We start from the raw sequence: 7,952 nt of genomic DNA, 5'->3' as shown, positions 1-7,952 counted from the left end.
ATCTTCCTGATGTGTAAATAAGCAATTGTGCGCTAACATGTTAACCTTACAATATGAACTTAAAAATGAATATGTCACTGTTGTGTTCACATCTAGTTTCCGTTTCCCCACAAGAGGAGAAAAAAAGCTGTTAAATTATAAAATTCTCATAAAACAAATCTGTTCTTTATGCAGAATGGCAGATTGGGCAATGGTTCTAACATTTGCCTTCATTTCCTCTCCCAAGTAAAACAGATGGTTTGTTTATCATCCACTTACCCTGCTGAGGCTCCAGAGCAATGTTGCCTCGTCCCCTGATCTCAGCAGTGAGTTTTTTTTTGGAAAATGTTATCATAACCAACAGCCAATACCCCAAGTTACAAAAATAACAGGAAACATTCTTTTAGTTTGAAAATGTGTGATTCTGGCAACCCCAGGGGTGGCATCAAAGAGAACATTGTGGGAATGCATGCTGGTAACCGCCCGTTCCTCTACTCTGAATTGGTTGAAAAATTGGTTGCTTCTGGTATTGCTTTGCAAATTCTTTGCTTATATAAGCATTTGTTTATTTCTATAAGCTTTTGAAAGACACAATAATGACATACAATATCCACACATACAGTAGTGGCTTTAAGAATCCCACGTGAAATTGCTAACTGTTTTGTGTAGTTTCCATGCAGTCACACCAAAAACAAATGGTTCAAACTCTAAAATAAGTAGGTTGCACCTCGGAGCGTCACGGCGGCACCGTTGTGTTAAAACTGACAGAAATGGTTCACCCTCATCACGCCTCTTTTGTCTCGGCAGACTAATTAGGGAGTAATCGCTGTCAATTAAGTCATGGAATTTATGCAACATGACACATTCCAACAGCGCTCAAGGGTCTCATGTATCCTGATCTTGATCAGAAACTTAATGTGGTGTCCTGCTTATTTATACAGGGCTCTTAACCTTTAAAACTGCAGGGAATGAGTCCAGAAACGACCGGAGACCTCTGGGATTTATGTCTCCTAGTAAAATCAGATTAGTCTCAAACTCTCTGAAGCACTCTCCCCTTCAATTCAACACAATGTTGCACTTTGTTCAGCTGATAGAGAACATTAAGAAGAAACTAATGTCTGATACCACCATTTGCATCAAAATGTTTATTGATCATCCTACCATGGATAAAAAAGTGTTTCATTTTAACATTGTGTGAATGACTGTTAAAAATGAGACAGGTAGCTATTTGTATCATGGACACAGTAGTATACAGATCTGGCAATACCTATCAAATGTACCCTTTTAAAAACTGTTGTCACGTGTGCCAAGACTTGTGAGTTTCCGCTTTTGTACATTTTTTAAAACAGAAGGTTTTCTTTTCTTTTCATTTGGCAAAGCTAACACAATGTTCTTAAACAAATATCCAGCCCCTCTCCCTCCTGTGAACACCTGTTTGTAAAATGAGTGCTTTCCAACCACTGGGAACCTCTTATTAGTGAGTAACACTTAACAGATGTTTGGAAAAGCTGTTTGTGGCTCTCACTTTTGCTTTATGACTGCTAACAACCTAAATGTGGCATTTCTGAGTGATGTTTTCCTAAATTGAAATATATACAAACACTGATTACATAATGTAGTAGCGGGACCACATTTTGAGTCGGGGGTGCTGAAAAACTTTCGAGACTGACATCTTCAACCACCAAAGGTCAACCACTACACTGCATCCATCACACAATCTACAAGCGGCAAAACCAAAACAAGAATGAAATCCAAACTCCCAGACAGGGCAAAACTAGGCACGGGTTATGCACGATATAAGCACAAAGCTACGAAGAGGGTACAGAATAGGCCTACTACAAGCTCAACCACTGAGCCACAAAATACAAGGGTATAAAATACACACACTGAATTAAACGAAATGAAATCGAAGGTTATCTGCCTCGTCGTCTGTTGCTAGCCAGGTCGCTATGGGAGTGACAGGTGCAGAGGTGCTGCTGCTACATGTTTTGTACAGTTGCTGGGTTTTCTGCCCCAGGGTCTATCAGGCTTTTTATCCTTTGATTGAATCATCCAAATCCAAAAAGCGCTTTCGTGCCATGTCATAGGCTAACTTCTGTACTGTTGACCCACCGGGAAAGTTTCCACAACTATCTTCACTCACGAATGAGCGTCACAGGCGCCTCTCTCTTGGCAAAATTGGCAGATTCATTCAGATTAAATTATGTGTTTATCTCTTCCCAACCAAATTTTAAAATCAAATTACATTTAATGGTAATGAAAGGGAGTAGGTTGTTATCATTAATCAAAACCCCTGGTTCCCTTCGGCATGAGTATGCATAACTTCTACGGCAGCAGGATCAACCTCTCACCTTACGTTTTCATATTAATGAAAAGGATGTGCGTTTTTTGCGTAAAAAACACCTGAAGAGGGTTTTTTATTCCCGTTTCTTCATTTGTTTGTTGGTTGGTGTCTTAATCAACAGTAAAATGTATAAAATGACAGCACTATACACACAACACTTCCTACATAAATAATTCCAGAGGCATAATCCAATTTTATAATGTGAAATGTGAAAATATATATATATACTGTATACATTTAAATACATTATTTATACTCTTAAAAAAGGCATTTGTGCCAGTGTCTCCGTATCTGAGACTGACAAAGAACAGTACTGAATCTGAGATGATCTCATTTAAGTCGGCGGATAGGACATTGAGGAGTGCACTCCTGGCAGGATGGACATCATTATTGATTAGGTTAACTGATTAAACAAAATATTACACATCCAAATAATTTAGAGGCTCCTTTTGGTGTCTTCTGAGGAAGATTCTGAGTTTCTGGGACTAAGCACTTCAAAATTTTTAATTTTCTTTTCATAACTCTATACACAATTTCCAAAACTGCACACACACAATGCAAAATGAAACACTGCATTAAAAATACCATAAGCATATCTCAATATGAAGCAATTTCATCAAATGGCAAACACTTTTGTGAATAGTACATTTTTGGATATACCATGTACACACGGTTGTTCTATTTGTAAAGCTTTTTTGTCTTAAATAGGCTTACATCTGCATTCCCTCATGTCCCAATGATGGAATGCTAGAGTAAATTTACTAGAGTAAAAATCACCTGCTGAGAAGGGCTGAAAGGTAGTGTAAATCAATGCAAAGTAACATTTTGATTGGTTGTGTTTGAAAAAGGAAAGCAAGTCACTTCCTGTTCATTTTTGTTGTGTGTCATGTCATTGTGTGTAGTGTTTTGAAAAAAGGTTTTTATGCAATTGAAAACTGAGTGAAAGGTTGAGAAATAGCTTATGGTTTTGGATATTTGGTGTGATATTTGTTGTGCTCTTTGAGTGAGAGGTTTCAAAACTTGTGTGACCTGTAAAGAGTTTGTGTGTAAGCAGTTGTATAAAAAAATAAAAAACTGTAATGGAGTGGCCATTGGGCAAGGAATAAGTAAATACTTTTTTATAAAAGTCCTGGATTATTATGTTTTTAGTTTAGTTTTTAAATGCTTCCTATTTCCTATTTTCATTTATCCCGCATGTGTTTTGATGCAGATCAACGTGGATACCTCCAACAGCACATCAGAAATACCTGCTGTGATGAAAAGCATGCAGCACTTCTTGTGTATTTTTCATAAATCAGACTTTTACTTGCTGTGAAGATGATTCATCCTTTGTATCCTTGTGTATTTGAACATCTGCAGAAAATGTATAATGTGCCCGATACACTACAGTAAAGGTGGGAAATTATTCTGAAGGCCATTTTTTGTCTGTGTAAAATCTAAAAATATTAGAAGAATCATGGTGCTGGAGCTGTTATTTTACAATTTAAGTTAGCCATTATTTTGCAGTGAGAGGCAATTTAACTTTAAATTGTTTTTTTTGTTTCTTTAATGAGTCCGCTTGTGCTAAAAAAAAAAAGGGCCAAATGTCCTTTATGGTCACATTTTCATTCAATGAACTAAGCTGCTGAATAACTGCACGGGAAGCACTAAAAAGGCTCTTTATAATAGTTCAAGGATGCCCGGCCTTGAAAAACCTAATATATACCTCGCTGCTTGTGCAGAGAGGACGGCGGGTCGAGGCATTCAAGGAGAGCAGAGCACGGTGCAAACATACAGAGTGTATTTACAGTGGAATAGATGGCAGATGAGATGAGGTCTGGTTTTAATAGAGTAGAGACCTGCTCTCACAACCAGCTGCCTTCAGAGGCCTCAGAGGAGAGGTGCCAAGGAGAGGTGAGGAGCAGAGAGTGTGATAATAAAAAAGTTTTTTTTTTTACAGGCATGTGGGGACATTTGGTCTCAGCAAGAGAAAAACTGGGTGTATAGTCTATGAGCTCAAGACCTCATTAGTGAAAAGCTGATTTTAAGGTTAAAAGGTATACGTGGTTGGTGCTATAGCTAGAGTTGTGTGTGTGTGTGTGTGTGTGTGTGTGTGTGTGTGTGTGTGTGTGTACAAACCTTGTCTTGAAATGACCTTTATATAATAATACCTAGCTTAATTAGGTATTTAATTATGTCTTCTATCACTTTAACTGAGAAAAGATGTTAATCAACACATTTACCAAGTCAGATATAGAGTATGTACTGTATATAATATATACTTTGTATGAAATATCTGTGAGTGGTGTTCATTTTCTCATCTAACTCTCAGCAAGGAAGCAAGTAAACACACATATAAATGTTGAACAATTCCTTTAGGGAACCCTATGACTTTTACATTAATGTAACACACAAAAACAAATAAAACTTAATCAAGGCATAAATAAATTTGCTTTTTAAAACTGAATGGGAAAATAAAAGTAATTTCTGGTGGACAGAATTGATATATGCACATGCTGGATTACTGCTTTCTCCATTTATAATATCACCAGACATACAGCTGACATGCTTTTTACACATTTGCAAACATCGTCTATATGGGACAGAGTAATGACTTAATAATCACACGTGTTTTGAATAAAACACTTGAGATATTCATAAACATGTAACAGTAATATGGCTTTTCTGTTTCACTCACGCATGCACTCTCGCACACACACACACACACACACAGAGCAGGATACTCTTCTTCTGTAACTCTATGTGGTCATACTGGTTCCTTACAGCTGTGCGATAATGAAAGGATGCATCCCGAAACCAACACACACACACACACACTCATTCAAGCTTACACCCTACACCTCCAGACCCTCTCTCTCACTCTCCAACACCGGTTTGACAGCTGTGGAGCAGCTTGCCAGCAATGTCACGCAGATAGAAAGCTTTTAACACAGAGAGGTGTGTAATATTCATAAGGAGTGCTCCACTTACTGTGTAATAGACGTAGGCGAGTGTGAGTGTGAGCAACACTGATCTGGTCCTTTGGTGATGTGGTCTAATATAATATTAATGCTAGTTGTGTGAGATACCTTCTACGCTGTTTTTCGTTCTGTCCCAGTTTTCACATGCAACACACAGTCCCAGGTTACAGCAGAGACGTACGATCGCAGCTGGTTTAGTGCTGCATCTCACAGCAGGGTGCTGCAATGCTATGGGGGAGAGCAGAAGATTTTGGGTGTATTTCTTTTGGGCTCTGTTCATGCTGAGCTGCATTCTTCTTGCGCACACACACACACACACACACACACACATTCCATAGATGTAGTGAAAACAACATCCATTTTTGTTTTTGCTAAACAATTTGGCAGAGATTATCAAAGGCCACAGGCATGCTAAAGGTGTGTATTCTCTGTTATAGCTTAAAAGTTAACTTTGTTGCATTTCTCCTATTGGTCTCCTCATGTTCACACTGCCCGATTACAAGTAAACTAGGGCTTGTTAACAGGAGTCACTAATACTTCAGCTTTATTGAGCAGTGTTGCTTTTCCGCCATCGTGCAAGGTTGGCGATGCAGGGGAGTCGAAACAAATCCAATTTCTTTAAATTTACAGAAAGCAAAGCATGACAGCCTTTTTTTCTACAACTTACCCTTCCTGGTGCTCATATCAATGAAAAACACACAAAGATATAGTGTGTGTGCATTAGTACAGTATTTCCCTGATTCATTTTGTCATGCCAGACCTTTGAAGCATGATTAAATGCTGACCATGAGCTGTACAGATGGATGATAAATCAATGGAAAAACATGAATAAATGAGTGGAGAAACAAATGCAGGGCATACACTGTGGGGTACAAGGGGTCTGAATGGTTTGAGCACTCTGTTAACCATGAAAACCCACAGTGGGTTCACCCCTATTCATTCTCTATTGAATGACCGGCACCTGCATTTTCAGGTGCCTTGTTGCAGTTAGTTGGAGCCACCTGAGTTTGAATCTCATTATTCTCACCTGCTGCAATGAACTAAATTAAAGCAGTAAACACTTAAGAAACTGAATCCAAACACGCTTATGAATGCAGCCTTAATTTGTTTTCTGTGCCTCGTTCGCACTCTCACTCTCATTTTTCTCCACCTTCCTCCACCTTCCTTCCTTCCTTCCTAGCTTCCCTTCTTCTGTCACTTTCTCCTCCACCATTTCCTTCCCGGGCACTTTTCTTCTATCCCCCACCCCCCCTTCCTCCCTCCATCTCCCTGTAACTAATGGTCCTCAAACGCAGCTCCAGCTGTTGTGGCGTTGGGACTAAATCACAACAATAATGAGTTATTATCAGCGGCGTGCTGACTGATTGTGCTAATGTCCACGCTGATCATATTAATGCCGGGGTTGATTGGAACACATCCATCACAATATTCCTGGCGATGAAGAGGTAATAAGTGGCATTATCCTGATAATGAAAAAGACTATAAGGCTGAAGATTAAAACTAAACAGTGATAACAAGGGACTTCATATTTGGGAATTACTGAGAGCAGAAGGAGAAATTGCTGCTCTTCTCCTCCCTCCCTCCCTGTTTCCTCTCTGATGATGTCCTTGCCTCTTCTCCTTTACCTCCCAGTTAATCCCATTTACTAATCGCCAACTAAACGCCTCATTTTGCTCCCTATACATCATTTCTTTATGTCTTTCTTCTTAACCCCAATTATTCTATTATCCACCATCTTGTTTTCTTTTCTTTTTCCTCATTTTCTCCTGCTACCTTTTAGACTGTTCCTGCATTTCCTCCATATTCGTCTCACTCTTCTTCTCCCTTGTTTGTCCTTTGTCGTTAACTTTTTGGTTTCCTCTTCAACCTTTTTAATTCCTCCTCTCCGTCCTCTCTATTTCAGTTTTGTTCATCCAAACCGCTTATCCTCCCTTTTCCTGACTGTTTGTCTTATCCCCCATCTGCTCATTCTTCATCCTTTTTGTAGAAATCCTCCCTGCTCATTCCTCATTTTGTCTGCTTATTCTTTGACAATCCACCAGTTTTTTTCCATCCCCATCTTCTCTTGTTTGACAGCCCACCTGCATTACCTCCTTATCCTCTCTGGCTCAGTTATTTTTCTCCCTTTATATCACCACCTCTGAAGCAGTGAGGAGCCCGGTCCGTTTATGAGAGGGAGGGAGACGGGTGGTGAGGTGTGGGAGGGAGTTTGAAGAGTTTTAATGAGCCAGTGCTCACACTTATGACAGCACGGGTAAGTGATGGAAAATTAATCTGTGTGTGTGTGTGTGCATGTGTGTGAATGTGTGTGCGTGCATAACGCAATTTTTGGGAATATGTGTTTTGTTTTCCTGTGAGAGTCCACTGGCTCACCAAGCAGAGACATTTTTAACTTGTGCAATCAATATGAGTGGGTGCATGTATTCGTAGTGTGTGTGTGTGTGTGTGTGTGTGTGTGTGTGTGTTTGTATGTATGTATGTGTGTTATACTGATGAATGGCCAAGCTCTTAATGTTCTCAACCACTCTGTGGACTAACTAGACTATTTAATCACCCTCTCTCATCCCCTCTCCTCTCTGTTTCTGCCTCTGCCAAAGCTGAGTGTACTGCTGAGGTTAGACAACACTTATTGTACAATACATTATCCTTGTGTGTGTGTGTGTGTGTGT

Source organism: Etheostoma spectabile, chromosome 20, assembly GCF_008692095.1.
Source record: "Etheostoma spectabile isolate EspeVRDwgs_2016 chromosome 20, UIUC_Espe_1.0, whole genome shotgun sequence".
Lineage (NCBI taxonomy): Eukaryota > Metazoa > Chordata > Actinopteri > Perciformes > Percidae > Etheostoma > Etheostoma spectabile.
Note: the sequence above shows the minus strand (reverse complement) of the source record.